This window comes from Phyllobates terribilis, unplaced genomic scaffold (assembly GCF_046119375.1).
Source record: "Phyllobates terribilis strain yellow unplaced genomic scaffold, ASM4611937v1 Scaffold_505__1_contigs__length_1300667, whole genome shotgun sequence".
NCBI classification, from domain to species: Eukaryota; Metazoa; Chordata; class Amphibia; order Anura; family Dendrobatidae; genus Phyllobates; species Phyllobates terribilis.
The window spans coordinates 844,523-862,003 of NW_027363265.1; the positions used below are offsets into that span (position 1 = coordinate 844,523).

At 46.7% G+C, this 17,481-nt stretch overlaps 9 non-coding genes across 9 annotated transcripts; all 9 read left to right on the forward strand.

The window, feature by feature from the left end:
* Positions 1-3,965: 3,965 nt before the first annotated feature.
* On the forward strand, positions 3,966-4,155 carry LOC141231430 (U2 spliceosomal RNA). The gene has a single exon (XR_012297832.1). It is a non-coding gene; the product is annotated as a U2 spliceosomal RNA (small nuclear RNA).
* Positions 4,156-7,946: 3,791 nt separating this feature from the next.
* LOC141231114 (U2 spliceosomal RNA) lies at positions 7,947-8,137 on the forward strand. The gene has a single exon (XR_012297525.1). It is a non-coding gene; the product is annotated as a U2 spliceosomal RNA (small nuclear RNA).
* Positions 8,138-9,255: 1,118 nt separating this feature from the next.
* On the forward strand, positions 9,256-9,446 carry LOC141231115 (U2 spliceosomal RNA). Its single transcript, XR_012297526.1, has one exon. It is a non-coding gene; the product is annotated as a U2 spliceosomal RNA (small nuclear RNA).
* A 1,121-nt stretch (positions 9,447-10,567) lies between these two features.
* LOC141231116 (U2 spliceosomal RNA) lies at positions 10,568-10,758 on the forward strand. The gene has a single exon (XR_012297527.1). It is a non-coding gene; the product is annotated as a U2 spliceosomal RNA (small nuclear RNA).
* A 1,121-nt stretch (positions 10,759-11,879) lies between these two features.
* On the forward strand, positions 11,880-12,070 carry LOC141231117 (U2 spliceosomal RNA). The gene has a single exon (XR_012297528.1). It is a non-coding gene; the product is annotated as a U2 spliceosomal RNA (small nuclear RNA).
* A 1,121-nt stretch (positions 12,071-13,191) lies between these two features.
* On the forward strand, positions 13,192-13,382 carry LOC141231118 (U2 spliceosomal RNA). Its single transcript, XR_012297529.1, has one exon. It is a non-coding gene; the product is annotated as a U2 spliceosomal RNA (small nuclear RNA).
* Positions 13,383-14,503: 1,121 nt separating this feature from the next.
* Positions 14,504-14,694, forward strand: LOC141231119 (U2 spliceosomal RNA). Its single transcript, XR_012297530.1, has one exon. It is a non-coding gene; the product is annotated as a U2 spliceosomal RNA (small nuclear RNA).
* A 1,115-nt stretch (positions 14,695-15,809) lies between these two features.
* On the forward strand, positions 15,810-16,000 carry LOC141231307 (U2 spliceosomal RNA). The gene has a single exon (XR_012297720.1). It is a non-coding gene; the product is annotated as a U2 spliceosomal RNA (small nuclear RNA).
* Positions 16,001-17,121: 1,121 nt separating this feature from the next.
* On the forward strand, positions 17,122-17,312 carry LOC141231120 (U2 spliceosomal RNA). Its single transcript, XR_012297531.1, has one exon. It is a non-coding gene; the product is annotated as a U2 spliceosomal RNA (small nuclear RNA).
* The last annotated feature ends 169 nt before the right edge of the window (positions 17,313-17,481 follow it).

A 17,481-nucleotide genomic window follows, 5' to 3' on the forward strand; every position in this document is an offset into this window, starting at 1 on the left:
CCCTCTGGGGCGGCCCCTGCATCGAAGTCCCTTAACGATGGGCGGACCTCGCATGGACCGGAGCGGAGGGGTCCTCCTTCTGGGAGGGTATCCTCCGTGTCGATGGTTCCCGATACCGATCCTGTTGGGCTGGAGGGTGGTGCCCCTGTGCGGTTGGCTACTGGGGACCACGCAGCGATGGCCTCAGGATCTTCCAGGGCGATTAGCCAGCCAGATGAGGGGGCTTTGCTTCTAGGTGGCGAACATCAGGAAATCTGTGTTGGTGATCTTATCCTGATGGACCAGTCTCCCCCCCTGGAGGAGGTGGAGGAAGAGGAGGACTGCACCAGTGACCTAGTGGAGTCTGCCCCGAAAAAGAGACGGAATGTAGAAGCCCCAGCGTCTCCTGGAATGTGGCTGGGAACCGTGACCTACGAGGGGGCAACCGCCGGCTCACAGAATATCGAGTCGTTTGGGTCCTCTAGCCCGGATGTCCTGGAGCAATTTGACATACAGGGCTTTGAGTCAGGTGTCCTCATGGAAGATCCACCACCCTGACCTATGAATGCCCACATTAAGACTTGTCTCACTGAATGTGAGGTCATTAAAGAGCCCAGTTCGTAGGGCTGCTCTATTCAAGTATTTAGAAACTGCTGACTTTGACATTTGTTTATTACAGGAATGCGGGATACAACATGCACTAAATTATAATGACATCAAGACAGATTGGAGACTGGGGCCCTCCATCTGGTCTGGCTCCAATGACAACAAGTCAGCGGGGGTGGGCTTCCTCTGTCGTGGGAGAAATATTACTATAAATGCTGTCACAGAAATAGTACCAGGCAGAGTGGTTTTAGTGCATTTTAAATTTAATGGTTTTACCCTACGTGTAATGAATATTTATGCTCCCCCTGATAAGCAAGAGAGAATTAATTTATTTGGGATATTGCCATTGTACTGTACAGGGTCATCTCCCCTGATCGTAGGGGGTGATTTTAATTGTCTTTGTGCTAGTGAACAACGAGCGGGGGGTGACCCTTTACGCAAATTGGATAAGTCATGTCATCTATTGAAAGATTTTATAACTGATTTTAAATTATGCGATGCGTGGAGGTCACTCCTGCCGACGGACCCTGGTTATACGTGGTCCGGAAGAGGGGTGTCCTCCAGGATCGATTTTATTTTCCTATCAGATGATTTTAACCCTGTAAAATGTGTTTTAACATCAAATATATTTTCTGACCATAAGGGCTTGGAGGTGCACCTAGAATATCGGGATGAACAGAGGGTCAACAGGGGCCTCTGGCGTCTAAGTACTTACCTGCTGGAGGACCCTCTGATTCGACAAGACTTTGGTAAAGCCTATCAAGCCTGGCGGCGACAAAAACCTTCTGATGCCCCTATGGTAACCTGGTGGGAAAATTTGAAAAAAAAAGTCAGAATGTTTTTTATAAAAGCAGGGAGACGTAAAGCTAGAGAGAAAAAAAGATGTTTTAGTGATCTTAACACCAAACTACAAACACTTTTTAAATTCAAAGAGCTAGGGGTGGAGGTGGGAGATGATATTGCTAGCCTAAAAACTGAAATTCAGAACTGCATAGACACAAAGGGGAAAGAGATTATTTTTAACTCTAGAGTGCAGCACTTGGAGGAGGGGGAGAAGTGCTCTCGCTTCTTCTTCAAAAAAGTCATGGATAAAAGAGAAGTGATCACAAATCTAGAGGGTGAAACATCTATGCAGCGAATGTTGAATGCTACTTTTAACTTTTATAAGCATCTTTTTAGTAAAAAGTGTATAGATGAGTCCTTTTTATCTGATGCTCTTAATGATCTCGATTTTAAGTTAAATTTTACAGACCAGGAGTTTTTAGAACGCGATATTGTTTTAGAGGAATTATTTTATGTTTTTAAAAGTTTCTCTAAGGGTAAAGCACCTGGGTGTGACGGACTACCTGTAGAATTTTACCTTACTTTTTGGGACATTTTAAAAGAGGACCTTTTTATGCTTTTTAAAGAAGTTTTTATTTGTGAACAGTTGCCATTTTCGTGGAGGAGAGGAGTGGTGTCTTTGATATATAAAAAAGGTGACCGCAGTGCTCTAGCGAATTGGAGACCCATAACTCTCCTAAATGTTGATTACAAGGTACTTGCTAAGGTGGTTGCAGACCGGCTCAGGAGTGTCATTGCCAAACTAATCCAGCCTGAGCAGGTTTGTAGTGTACCAGGCAGAAGTATTTCAGAGGTTTTAAACGTATTAAGGGATGTAATTTGGTATTCCAGAGACCGGGGTCAAAATGTAGCTCTTTTAGCCCTAGATTTTGAAAAAGTTTCGATAGAGTCTCTCATAGATTTCTTTTTAGAGTTTTAAAAAGAATGGGTATCCCTAATATGCTTTTAAATTGTATTAAGATTTTATATAAAAATTGTTTTAGTCAAATTTCTCTTAATGGCTTTTTAACAGATGGAGTTCCCCTTGAGTCCGGAGTGAAGCAGGGATGCCCCTTGTCACCCATCCTGTTCATCTGCGCCATGGAGCCCCTGCTGAGCGCAATAAGGAAAGACAAAGTGATTAGAGGGGTTCCTGTTCCTGGCGGAGGTGGCAGTGATGTGAGAGTCTTTGGCTACATGGATGACGTGACGGTTGTGTGCGTGGACCCTACTTCCCTCCGGAGGGCGGTGTTGCGCATTGATTTTTTTTCCCAGGCATCCGGTTTTAAACTTAATTTAAATAAATCTGAATGTCTGACTTTGGGATCCTGGGACACCGCCCAACTCCCGCAGCTCACTATAAAACGAGACAATGTAAAAATTCTTGGAGTTGTTTTTAACGAGGAGAATGTGGGAACTCAAAGCTGGGAGAATGTCCTAGAAAAAATGTCAAAGAAAATATCATTTTGGGGTTTGAGGTCCCTAACAATGGAGGGGAAAATTTTAATTATAAAATCAGTGTTGTTACCCCTCATACTGTATATAGCTATGGTGTACCCCCCCTCTGATGTTTTAATTAAAAAAATGACTAGGATGATCATTATGTTTTTATGGAACTCCAAAATGGAAAAATTAAGGCGAGAAATAATGAGGAAGAATAAAATGAACGGCGGAAGGGATGTCCCCGACTTACATATTTATTTGTATTTAAATTATTTCTGCTTTTGTTTCAAACATTTTAATGGTAATAGTGCGCTAACTTATTTTTTAAAATATACTTGTGGGATGATTTTTAAAAGATGGTTTAAGTTGTCGTTGAATTCCCCTGTTTTACTATGCCCCCCCAAACACCAAGCAACCTTAGAAAAGACTGTTCGATTTTATAGCCTTGGTGATTTTAATATGGACATTTTTAAAGACCGCAAGAAGCTTTTATCTTTTCTGAGGAGGAATGAAGATGTGACCCCCATAGTAAATTTCTCAGAAGAGAGATCGAAGCAAGTTTGGAAGAATGTCTTCGGGAAATTCTTAGCAAATGGACATAAGGACATCGCATGGATGGTGGTCCACCAGTGCCTCCCCACCAGAGAGTTTCAACACAGGAGAGGCCTGGTGGCCAGAGCCAAATGCCCCAGAGACTCATGTGTTAATGACGAAACCACCTTGCACCTTATGTGGAATTGCCCATTTGCACAGGAACTTTGGCACAAAGTTGGGATTCTTTTAAAATGGACTTGCGGTTTAAGAGATTTTAACCATGAATATGTTTTATATGGCCTTTTTAAATGTCCGACCCCTCAACAGTATTGTATATGTTGGTGTATGATTAACTGTTTTAAAGATGCCCTTTGGAAGGCACGCAATATCTTACTTTTTAAACTTGATGCTATTTCTGTGAAGGATTGTCTTAAAATTGCTTTTAGCCAGATGTATATTTATTACTTGAGGGATGTCAAATGTATTGGGAGGAGGGATGCTAATCGTATATGGGGTTTTTATGGGTGGAATTCTGTGTTTTAATAATGTACTGTTTGTGTTGTTGTTTTTGATTGTAAACCATCTTTTACGCACTTAATAAAATATGTTGAAACCTGATCTGTTCTTATCAGTTTAATATCTGATACGTCCCCTATCTGGGGACCATATATTAAATGGATTTTTAGAACAGGGAGATGGAAAAAGAGCTTGCTCTGTCCACTCCACGCATTGACCTGGTATTGCAGTATCTCCAGGACCGGTGCACCCCTTCTTTAATGCAGTTTCTAAAATCAGAAAGAATTGAATTCAATGTTTTTTGTTCATTTTGCTTGTTTGTCGGATTTTGGGATGGACTCTTTGGCTTTGCTTTTCTTCTCCTCATTGGATTTTTCATGTTCAAAGTTGCAGCACGGCTCGGGTGGTCACTTGAAGCTGGAGTGACCGGAACATCAGCAGTGAGTAAATACCCTAAACTGCACAACCCGACTCTGTCTTCACTTAACATCTATGCTGCACCACCACAACCCCCATCCTCTGCACCTGACCCCCTGAGGCTATACCCCACCCGTTGGGGGTTATACTACCAAAAGCTGCACCAACACCATCAGCCTCAGCAGACCCTGCTGCAGCGGCGGCCATAGTGACCGCAATACAACGGGTGGCGTAGTCGACATTAAGAACTTTATAACATCTGTAGGACTGCCACATACTCTGAGCTTGACACCCTGGGCACGGACCGGGTCACAGCCACTCGGAAGACTACAACCCCCATCTGATCCGGCTCCGGGTAAGCCCCCGTGCGCGCGATGCCGCACGACACAGCAGGCCCAGGGGCGCGTCAACTTTGGCGTAGTCGGCAGGATTACGTGCCCACAACAACCGGGTACTGCGTGCCTGAAGAAAAGAACAAGTTTACCTCAAAAAGAAGTCTCCTGCCGGTTCCGGAGAGTCCCCGCCATCGGACTCCATCACAGATCGATTCCCGCCGGTTGTCCGCCATTAACAGCTTTTTCCCGCCATCTGCAGAGTTTCCCGCCACTGGGAGATGATTCCCGCCATTTCCAAAGGTTTCACGCCTTGGAAGAGCGGACGCCATTATGGGCGTGCCAGAGGATGGCAAGAGGCCGCCTCCCATCGTGGGCCAGGACCGAAAATGGCGCCAAAAGTGGAAACCGCCCCCACCAACAGAGACTGTGATGCTAGAGGTGTCTGTCAGCGTGAAAGAACTGCCCCTGGAGCTGACAATCACCAAGTGGCCCCGGGACCGCCCTCGAAGTGGGAGGACTGAGAAGGAGAGAACAAAGATGGGTGTCGCCTGGAGCAGTCTGGAGCGAGCGCACCCGGAGGCAAGAAGCCTGGAGAAGAGTTTCGGAGGAGCTTACCCGGAGATGGCGAGAAAGCAGAGCAGCACCGGCCCGTTGGCCAGGAGCCTGCTAGAAACAGAGGAGGGAGAGCAGAGCAGCACCGGCCCGCTGGCCAGGAGCCTGCTGGAGACAACGGAAGGAGAGCAGAGCAGCACCGACCCGTTGGTCAGGAGCCTGCTGGCAACAACGACCCCACTAGGCCTAGTGGAGGTCCTAGCACAGCTCCCCCGAGACCGGGAGTGTGCACAGACCGCTCTGGAGGGCCTCGCAAGGAGGATGGCCCGGGTGCAGCGAGAGACGTTGGCGGAGTGGAGCCGTGAGATGGCCCAGCAGACCGAGACCTGTCAGCGGAGCACGCCACCCAAGACGAGGAGACAGACCGCCTCTGAGGATGGCGCGGGAGGACTGAAGGCCGGAGACGGCGCCGAGAAGGGAGCCGAACGAAAGGAGGCAGGTAAAGGGGACGTCTCTACCCCAAACCGGGAAACCGCGTACCTGCCCCAGCTCCCCGTCGCAGAGCCCGAAGTCTATCCTGCCGTGCCCGTCGCTGCAACGTCACCGCCGCAGACTAGGCCTCAAACGGGAGCCGCGACCCCTGTGACGTCACACGCCTCGACCCCGAGCGTGACCAAGCAGGAAGTACCACCAGCCTGGTCGCAAGGCCTAGTACCCCCGGGCGCCGCAATACCAACAGCGCCCCCTACCTCCGCGGAGCCCCCGGCCTGGTCGCAGGGCCAAGTAGCCCAGGGTGCCGCCGTCCTTACGGTGCCCTTCACCTTCCAGATACCCCAGGCCTGGCCGCAAGGCCCGGGCAACCCGGGCGCCACCACCACCGCGCCCATAAAACCTAAAGTTCCGCATCTGGGAGAAGATCTGTTTGCCAAGCATACGTGCCCGAACGGGTCTGAAGCCAAAGGTAACCATAAAGAAAGAGCAGGAGGACGCCGTCGTTAAGTACAGCAGAGTACAAGCTGTATATAGTTGCCCGTCGGGGCACAGTGAACTGTTGCTAATATAGTCCCCGTTGGGACCAGCAAGTGTGAACTGTTTACCCGTTTAACCCTTAAATCCCACTGGCCGAGGACTGAGAGCGGCCACTACCCCTTTTGTATATAGTTGCGCTTCCTAAAGCGCCCCCTACCGGTTTTATAGGAAAACCATTTTTCAAGAAAAGACTGTCGCACTGTACCCGGTCACACGTTGCACAGTGACCGGAGGAGGAGCCAGAGGCGACGAGAATGTTTTATATGAAAAGTTTTATGATGCTGCTAATGTATGTTATTTTATATGTTTTTACTATGTTGTTGATATGAAAAAAAAATTTGTATGTTTTGGTGTTGTTTATGTCTTACAGCCCGAGGACGTGCTGTGATTTACCAGGGGGGAATGTAGCACCCTGAGGATTCGGCTGCTACAGGGGTATTGCACCTCAACCCAGAGGTGTGATATTCCACTCCCGGGTAAGGATGGAGTGTGGACCTGAGCTCGGTAGGCTGCATGCACTACACACATCCCATTTCCGAGGAGCAGACCGACGGTACTCCCACTTAGAAATGTGCAGGTACGACCGAGTCTGTTCCTGGCTGGAGTGGGAGGGGGGTGGAACATCCCAAGTAGTGTAGGGGCAGATAGGGGGAGCAGCCTGGGTAAAGATAGGAGCTCATTGGGTGCTGGTCGCCTGAGCTCACACATAGAGGGTGTATATAAGGTGGGCACCAACTAAGAACAGGGTCAGTCTGCCAGCCTTTTGCAGAGAGAAGCCCCAGAGAGAGAGAGAGAGTGGAGCAGAGAAGGAAAGACCCAGAGAGGGGAAAAGAAAGGACTCTGAGAAAACAAATTCAATCCCCGGGTGAAGAGTCGGCAATAGGGTACCGGATCCCAAACTGGTGGGGGCAAAAGCACACCCTAGCCAGAGACCGGAGGCCGTGGGCAGCGTCTGCCATGGCCACCCACCACATCCACCCCGAAGGCATACCACGTGGAGGGTCAGGGAACCCAAGGCCAAGGGTCTCCCAACAGAAGGCCCGAGGGAGCTGGACCTAGGTGGATCACTAGTGGGGACGGCCAGAGGAAAGGACAGAAGGAGAGCTCAGGGTCACGCTCCGGACTTGTTTGGGGGTTTGCTGAATCCAGGACCTGGTGGACGCAGCACGGCTCGGGTGGTCACTTGAAGCTGGAGTGACCGGAACATCAGCAGTGAGTAAATACCCTAAACTGCACAACCCGACTCTGTCTTCACTTAACATCTATGCTGCACCACCACAACCCCCATCCTCTGCACCTGACCCCCTGAGGCTATACCCCACCCGTTGGGGGTTATACTACCAAAAGCTGCACCAACACCATCAGCCTCAGCGGACCCTGCTGCAGCGGCGGCCATAGTGACCGCAATACAACGGGTGGCGTAGTCGACATTAAGAACTTTATAACATCTGTAGGACTGCCACATACTCTGAGCTTGACACCCTGGGCACGGACCGGGTCACAGCCACTCGGAAGACTACAACCCCCATCTGATCCGGCTCCGGGTAAGCCCCCGTGCGCGCGATGTCGCACGACACAGCAGGCCCAGGGGCGCGTCATAAGGGATCTAGAGGTTGACAACATGTCTTCTTAACGGGAGTCCAGGAGCTCATCTCCACAAATGGACTTTTCAGGATCCTTGGGTGGCTCCGTAGTTTGAAACCAATTCTGGTTATCGCTTCTCGGCCTTTTGGCTAAGATCAAGTGTAGTATCTGTTCTTATCAGTTTAATATCTGATACGTCCCCTATCTGGGGACCATATATTAAATGGATTTTTAGAACAGGGAGATGGAAAAAGAGCTTGCTCTGTCCACTCCACGCATTGACCTGGTATTGCAGTATCTCCAGGACCGGTGCACCCCTTCTTTAATGCAGTTTCTAAAATCAGAAAGAATTGAATTCAATGTTTTTTGTTCATTTTGCTTGTTTGTCGGATTTTGGGATGGACTCTTTGGCTTTGCTTTTCTTCTCCTCATTGGATTTTTCATGTTCAAAGTTGCAGAAGCCAGATTACAAGCTCATTTTGGTTCAACTTCAGCAACTGTGCATTGCATTGCCATGTAATGTAATGAAATGCTATCTTTCTAGCTCTCCCTTTTTACTTCCTTTTGGATAAACAGACATATTAGGCAAGCATTTTGGAGCTTTCACCTAAATAACTACAGGTGGTGAGATAAGCTGCACAATATAATTGACCTTTCAGTATATTGTTGCACACACACCATCTATTAAGCAAATGCCCTTGTTATCAACAGCAGCCTTTTAAACTCACCTGAGCTAACAGGTATGTGCGCTGGTTACTCTGCTGCGCTTAAAATTTCTTTTTTGGTTTGCTACAATGCCTTTTCTGAAACGTTGTCTCCCTCTGCTGGAACACTGACTTCTTTCATTTAATGCCTGCAGACTATAAAAGAGAACCCAACCCAAAAAGTTTGGTTGATTAGTCTGTGGCATTCTGTTAAACTGTTGCTTATGGCGGTCTCTGTGAGCTTCTCAGCGACATTCAGCCAGCCAGGTATCCTGCCTGCAGTAGATGGAATGTGGCAATGGAACGCTGGCTGCGCGTGTCATAATAGGCTCTGAGCCTTTATATACCTGTGCACAGCAGCAGCCACCTTCAGTCTGCTGCTGGACAGCCAGCAGCAGCAGCAGCAGCAGGAGAGGTATGTAATCAGCAGCCCTCCTGCTAAGGGTAGACAGCTGCTCGTTCCACCCCACCCCCCGCCTTAATTGGTTCTCCTCCCTTCCAACGGTGTTGAGGCGGGTGGGAACAGCAGGGGGTGAAGGTGCTGTGTTTAAAGAGGTGGAGTTATGCAGATCTAAAACGCGTGGATTGCAGCAGCAGCAAGCCGAAAAATGCAGGCATGTAAGGGATCTAGAGGTTGACAACATGTCTTCTTAACGGGAGTCCAGGAGCTCATCTCCACAAATGGACTTTTCAGGATCCTTGGGTGGCTCCGTAGTTTGAAACCAATTCTGGTTATCGCTTCTCGGCCTTTTGGCTAAGATCAAGTGTAGTATCTGTTCTTATCAGTTTAATATCTGATACGTCCCCTATCTGGGGACCATATATTAAATGGATTTTTAGAACAGGGAGATGGAAAAAGAGCTTGCTCTGTCCACTCCACGCATTGACCTGGTATTGCAGTATCTCCAGGACCGGTGCACCCCTTCTTTAATGCAGTTTCTAAAATCAGAAAGAATTGAATTCAATGTTTTTTGTTCATTTTCCTTGTTTGTCGGATTTTGGGATGGACTCTTTGGCTTTGCTTTTCTTCTCCTCATTGGATTTTTCATGTTCAAAGTTGCAGAAGCCAGATTACAAGCTCATTTTGGTTCAACTTCAGCAACTGTGCATTGCATTGCCATGTAATGTAATGAAATGCTATCTTTCTAGCTCTCCCTTTTTACTTCCTTTTGGATAAACAGACATATTAGGCAAGCATTTTGGAGCTTTCACCTAAATAACTACAGGTGGTGAGATAAGCTGCACAATATAATTGACCTTTCAGTATATTGTTGCACACACACCATCTATTTAGCAAATGCCCTTGTTATCAACAGCAGCCTTTTAAACTCACCTGAGCTAACAGGTATGTGCGCTGGTTACTCTGCTGCGCTTAAAATTTCTTTTTTGGTTTGCTACAATGCCTTTTCTGAAACGTTGTCTCCCTCTGCTGGAACACTGACTTCTTTCATTTAATGCCTGCAGACTATAAAAGAGAACCCAACCCAAAAAGTTTGGTTGATTAGTCTGTGGCATTCTGTTAAACTGTTGCTTATGGCGGTCTCTGTGAGCTTCTCAGCGACATTCAGCCAGCCAAATATCCTGCCTGCAGTAGATGGAATGTGGCAATGGAACGCTGGCTGCGCGTGTCATAATAGGCTCTGAGCCTTTATATACCTGTGCACAGCAGCAGCCACCTTCAGTCTGCTGCTGGACAGCCAGCAGCAGCAGCAGCAGCAGCAGGAGAGGTATGTAATCAGCAGCCCTCCTGCTAAGGGTAGACAGCTGCTCGTTCCACCCCACCCCCCGCCTTAATTGGTTCTCCTCCCTTCCAACGGTGTTGAGGCGGGTGGGAACAGCAGGGGGTGAAGGTGCTGTGTTTAAAGAGGTGGAGTTATGCAGATCTAAAACGCGTGGATTGCAGCAGCAGCAAGCCGAAAAGTGCAGGCATGTAAGGGATCTAGAGGTTGACAACATGTCTTCTTAACGGGAGTCCAGGAGCTCATCTCCACAAATGGACTTTTCAGGATCCTTGGGTGGCTCCGTAGTTTGAAACCAATTCTGGTTATCGCTTCTCGGCCTTTTGGCTAAGATCAAGTGTAGTATCTGTTCTTATCAGTTTAATATCTGATACGTCCCCTATCTGGGGACCATATATTAAATGGATTTTTAGAACAGGGAGATGGAAAAAGAGCTTGCTCTGTCCACTCCACGCATTGACCTGGTATTGCAGTATCTCCAGGACCGGTGCACCCCTTCTTTAATGCAGTTTCTAAAATCAGAAAGAATTGAATTCAATGTTTTTTGTTCATTTTGCTTGTTTGTCGGATTTTGGGATGGACTCTTTGGCTTTGCTTTTCTTCTCCTCATTGGATTTTTCATGTTCAAAGTTGCAGAAGCCAGATTACAAGCTCATTTTGGTTCAACTTCAGCAACTGTGCATTGCATTGCCATGTAATGTAATGAAATGCTATCTTTCTAGCTCTCCCTTTTCACTTCCTTTTGGATAAACAGACATATTAGGCAAGCATTTTGGAGCTTTCACCTAAATAACTACAGGTGGTAAGATAAGCTGCACAATATAATTGACCTTTCAGTATATTGCTGCACACACACCATCTATTTAGCAAATGCCCTTGTTATCAACAGCAGCCTTTTAAACTCACCTGAGCTAACAGGTATGTGCGCTGGTTACTCTGCTGCGCTTAAAATTTCTTTTTTGGTTTGCTACAATGCCTTTTCTGAAACGTTGTCTCCCTCTGCTGGAACACTGACTTCTTTCATTTAATGCCTGCAGACTATAAAAGAGAACCCAACCCAAAAAGTTTGGTTGATTAGTCTGTGGCATTCTGTTAAACTGTTGCTTATGGCGGTCTCTGTGAGCTTCTCAGCGACATTCAGCCAGCCAGGTATCCTGCCTGCAGTAGATGGAATGTGGCAATGGAACGCTGGCTGCGCGTGTCATAATAGGCTCTGAGCCTTTATATACCTGTGCACAGCAGCAGCCACCTTCAGTCTGCTGCTGGACAGCCAGCAGCAGCAGCAGCAGCAGCAGGAGAGGTATGTAATCAGCAGCCCTCCTGCTAAGGGTAGACAGCTGCTCGTTCCACCCCACCCCCCGCCTTAATTGGTTCTTCTCCCTTCCAACGGTGTTGAGGCGGGTGGGAACAGCAGGGGGTGAAGGTGCTGTGTTTAAAGAGGTGGAGTTATGCAGATCTAAAACGCGTGGATTGCAGCAGCAGCAAGCCGAAAAGTGCAGGCATGTAAGGGATCTAGAGGTTGACAACATGTCTTCTTAACGGGAGTCCAGGAGCTCATCTCCACAAATGGACTTTTCAGGATCCTTGGGTGGCTCCGTAGTTTGAAACCAATTCTGGTTATCGCTTCTCGGCCTTTTGGCTAAGATCAAGTGTAGTATCTGTTCTTATCAGTTTAATATCTGATACGTCCCCTATCTGGGGACCATATATTAAATGGATTTTTAGAACAGGGAGATGGAAAAAGAGCTTGCTCTGTCCACTCCACGCATTGACCTGGTATTGCAGTATCTCCAGGACCGGTGCACCCCTTCTTTAATGCAGTTTCTAAAATCAGAAAGAATTGAATTCAATGTTTTTTGTTCATTTTGCTTGTTTGTCGGATTTTGGGATGGACTCTTTGGCTTTGCTTTTCTTCTCCTCATTGGATTTTTCATGTTCAAAGTTGCAGAAGCCAGATTACAAGCTCATTTTGGTTCAACTTCAGCAACTGTGCATTGCATTGCCATGTAATGTAATGAAATGCTATCTTTCTAGCTCTCCCTTTTTACTTCCTTTTGGATAAACAGACATATTAGGCAAGCATTTTGGAGCTTTCACCTAAATAACTACAGGTGGTGAGATAAGCTGCACAATATAATTGACCTTTCAGTATATTGTTGCACACACACCATCTATTTAGCAAATGCCCTTGTTATCAACAGCAGCCTTTTAAACTCACCTGAGCTAACAGGTATGTGCGCTGGTTACTCTGCTGCGCTTAAAATTTCTTTTTTGGTTTGCTACAATGCCTTTTCTGAAACGTTGTCTCCCTCTGCTGGAACACTGACTTCTTTCATTTAATGCCTGCAGACTATAAAAGAGAACCCAACCCAAAAAGTTTGGTTGATTAGTCTGTGGCATTCTGTTAAACTGTTGCTTATGGCGGTCTCTGTGAGCTTCTCAGCGACATTCAGCCAGCCAGGTATCCTGCCTGCAGTAGATGGAATGTGGCAATGGAACGCTGGCTGCGCGTGTCATAATAGGCTCTGAGCCTTTATATACCTGTGCACAGCAGCAGCCACCTTCAGTCTGCTGCTGGACAGCCAGCAGCAGCAGCAGCAGCAGCAGGAGAGGTATGTAATCAGCAGCCCTCCTGCTAAGGGTAGACAGCTGCTCGTTCCACCCCACCCCCCGCCTTAATTGGTTCTCCTCCCTTCCAACGGTGTTGAGGCGGGTGGGAACAGCAGGGGGTGAAGGTGCTGTGTTTAAAGAGGTGGAGTTATGCAGATCTAAAACGCGTGGATTGCAGCAGCAGCAAGCCGAAAAGTGCAGGCATGTAAGGGATCTAGAGGTTGACAACATGTCTTCTTAACGGGAGTCCAGGAGCTCATCTCCACAAATGGACTTTTCAGGATCCTTGGGTGGCTCCGTAGTTTGAAACCAATTCTGGTTATCGCTTCTCGGCCTTTTGGCTAAGATCAAGTGTAGTATCTGTTCTTATCAGTTTAATATCTGATACGTCCCCTATCTGGGGACCATATATTAAATGGATTTTTAGAACAGGGAGATGGAAAAAGAGCTTGCTCTGTCCACTCCACGCATTGACCTGGTATTGCAGTATCTCCAGGACCGGTGCACCCCTTCTTTAATGCAGTTTCTAAAATCAGAAAGAATTGAATTCAATGTTTTTTGTTCATTTTGCTTGTTTGTCGGATTTTGGGATGGACTCTTTGGCTTTGCTTTTCTTCTCCTCATTGGATTTTTCATGTTCAAAGTTGCAGAAGCCAGATTACAAGCTCATTTTGGTTCAACTTCAGCAACTGTGCATTGCATTGCCATGTAATGTAATGAAATGCTATCTTTCTAGCTCTCCCTTTTTACTTCCTTTTGGATAAACAGACATATTAGGCAAGCATTTTGGAGCTTTCACCTAAATAACTACAGGTGGTGAGATAAGCTGCACAATATAATTGACCTTTCAGTATATTGTTGCACACACACCATCTATTTAGCAAATGCCCTTGTTATCAACAGCAGCCTTTTAAACTCACCTGAGCTAACAGGTATGTGCGCTGGTTACTCTGCTGCGCTTAAAATTTCTTTTTTGGTTTGCTACAATGCCTTTTCTGAAACGTTGTCTCCCTCTGCTGGAACACTGACTTCTTTCATTTAATGCCTGCAGACTATAAAAGAGAACCCAACCCAAAAAGTTTGGTTGATTAGTCTGTGGCATTCTGTTAAACTATTGCTTATGGCGGTCTCTGTGAGCTTCTCAGCGACATTCAGCCAGCCAGGTATCCTGCCTGCAGTAGATGGAATGTGGCAATGGAACGCTGGCTGCGCGTGTCATAATAGGCTCTGAGCCTTTATATACCTGTGCACAGCAGCAGCCACCTTCAGTCTGCTGCTGGACAGCCAGCAGCAGCAGCAGCAGCAGCAGGAGAGGTATGTAATCAGCAGCCCTCCTGCTAAGGGTAGACAGCTGCTCGTTCCACCCCACCCCCCGCCTTAATTGGTTCTCCTCCCTTCCAACGGTGTTGAGGCGGGTGGGAACAGCAGGGGGTGAAGGTGCTGTGTTTAAAGAGGTGGAGTTATGCAGATCTAAAACGCGTGGATTGCAGCAGCAGCAAGCCGAAAAGTGCAGGCATGTAAGGGATCTAGAGGTTGACAACATGTCTTCTTAACGGGAGTCCAGGAGCTCATCTCCACAAATGGACTTTTCAGGATCCTTGGGTGGCTCCGTAGTTTGAAACCAATTCTGGTTATCGCTTCTCGGCCTTTTGGCTAAGATCAAGTGTAGTATCTGTTCTTATCAGTTTAATATCTGATACGTCCCCTATCTGGGGACCATATATTAAATGGATTTTTAGAACAGGGAGATGGAAAAAGAGCTTGCTCTGTCCACTCCACGCATTGACCTGGTATTGCAGTATCTCCAGGACCGGTGCACCCCTTCTTTAATGCAGTTTCTAAAATCAGAAAGAATTGAATTCAATGTTTTTTGTTCATTTTGCTTGTTTGTCGGATTTTGGGATGGACTCTTTGGCTTTGCTTTTCTTCTCCTCATTGGATTTTTCATGTTCAAAGTTGCAGAAGCCAGATTACAAGCTCATTTTGGTTCAACTTCAGCAACTGTGCATTGCATTGCCATGTAATGTAATGAAATGCTATCTTTCTAGCTCTCCCTTTTTACTTCCTTTTGGATAAACAGACATATTAGGCAAGCATTTTGGAGCTTTCACCTAAATAACTACAGGTGGTGAGATAAGCTGCACAATATAATTGACCTTTCAGTATATTGTTGCACACACACCATCTATTTAGCAAATGCCCTTGTTATCAACAGCAGCCTTTTAAACTCACCTGAGCTAACAGGTATGTGCGCTGGTTACTCTGCTGCGCTTAAAATTTCTTTTTTGGTTTGCTACAATGCCTTTTCTGAAACGTTGTCTCCCTCTGCTGGAACACTGACTTCTTTCATTTAATGCCTGCAGACAATAAAAGAGAACCCAACCCAAAAAGTTTGGTTGATTAGTCTGTGGCATTCTGTTAAACTGTTGCTTATGGCGGTCTCTGTGAGCTTCTCAGCGACATTCAGCCAGCCAGGTATCCTGCCTGCAGTAGATGGAATGTGGCAATGGAACGCTGGCTGCGCGTGTCATAATAGGCTCTGAGCCTTTATATACCTGTGCACAGCAGCAGCCACCTTCAGTCTGCTGCTGGACAGCCAGCAGCAGCAGCAGCAGGAGAGGTATGTAATCAGCAGCCCTCCTGCTAAGGGTAGACAGCTGCTCGTTCCACCCCACCCCCCGCCTTAATTGGTTCTCCTCCCTTCCAACGGTGTTGAGGCGGGTGGGAACAGGAGGGGGTGAAGGTGCTGTGTTTAAAGAGGTGGAGTTATGCAGATCTAAAACGCGTGGATTGCAGCAGCAGCAAGCCGAAAAGTGCAGGCATGTAAGGGATCTAGAGGTTGACAACATGTCTTCTTAACGGGAGTCCAGGAGCTCATCTCCACAAATGGACTTTTCAGGATCCTTGGGTGGCTCCGTAGTTTGAAACCAATTCTGGTTATCGCTTCTCGGCCTTTTGGCTAAGATCAAGTGTAGTATCTGTTCTTATCAGTTTAATATCTGATACGTCCCCTATCTGGGGACCATATATTAAATGGATTTTTAGAACAGGGAGATGGAAAAAGAGCTTGCTCTGTCCACTCCACGCATTGACCTGGTATTGTAGTATCTCCAGGACCGGTGCACCCCTTCTTTAATGCAGTTTCTAAAATCAGAAAGAATTGAATTCAATGTTTTTTGTTCATTTTGCTTGTTTGTCGGATTTTGGGATGGACTCTTTGGCTTTGCTTTTCTTCTCCTCATTGGATTTTTCATGTTCAAAGTTGCAGAAGCCAGATTACAAGCTCATTTTGGTTCAACTTCAGCAACTGTGCATTGCATTGCCATGTAATGTAATGAAATGCTATCTTTCTAGCTCTCCCTTTTTACTTCCTTTTGGATAAACAGACATATTAGGCAAGCATTTTGGAGCTTTCACCTAAATAACTACAGGTGGTGAGATAAGCTGCACAATATAATTGACCTTTCAGTATATTGTTGCACACACACCATCTATTTAGCAAATGCCCTTGTTATCAACAGCAGCCTTTTAAACTCACCTGAGCTAACAGGTATGTGCGCTGGTTACTCTGCTGCGCTTAAAATTTCTTTTTTGGTTTGCTACAATGCCTTTTCTGAAACGTTGTCTCCCTCTGCTGGAACACTGACTTCTTTCATTTAATGCCTGCAGACTATAAAAGAGAACCCAACCCAAAAAGTTTGGTTGATTAGTCTGTGGCATTCTGTTAAACTGTTGCTTATGGCGGTCTCTGTGAGCTTCTCAGCGACATTCAGCCAGCCAGGTATCCTGCCTGCAGTAGATGGAATGTGGCAATGGAACGCTGGCTGCACGTGTCATAATAGGCTCTGAGCCTTTATATACCTGTGCACAGAAGCAGCCACCTTCAGTCTGCTGCTGGACAGCCAGCAGCAGCAGCAGCAGCAGCAGGAGAGGTATGTAATCAGCAGCCCTCCTGCTAAGGGTAGACAGCTGCTCGTTCCACCCCACCCCCCGCCTTAATTGGTTCTCCTCCCTTCCAACGGTGTTGAGGCGGGTGGGAACAGCAGGGGGTGAAGGTGCTGTGTTTAAAGAGGTGGAGTTATGCAGATCTAAAACGCGTGGATTGCAGCAGCAGCAAGCCGAAAAGTGCAGGCATGTAAGGGATCTAGAGGTTGACAACATGTCTTCTTAACGGGAGTCCAGGAGCTCATCTCCACAAATGGACTTTTCAGGATCCTTGGGTGGCTCCGTAGTTTGAAACCAATTCTGGTTATCGCTTCTCGGCCTTTTGGCTAAGATCAAGTGTAGTATCTGTTCTTATCAGTTTAATATCTGATACGTCCCCTATCTGGGGACCATATATTAAATGGATTTTTAGAACAGGGAGATGGAAAAAGAGCTTGCTCTGTCCACTCCACGCATTGACCTGGTATTGCAGTATCTCCAGGACCGGTGCACCCCTTCTTTAATGCAGTTTCTAAAATCAGAAAGAATTGAATTCAATGTTTTTTGTTCATTTTGCTTGTTTGTCGGATTTTGGGATGGACTCTTTGGCTTTGCTTTTCTTCTCCTCATTGGATTTTTCATGTTCAAAGTTGCAGAAGCCAGATTACAAGCTCATTTTGGTTCAAC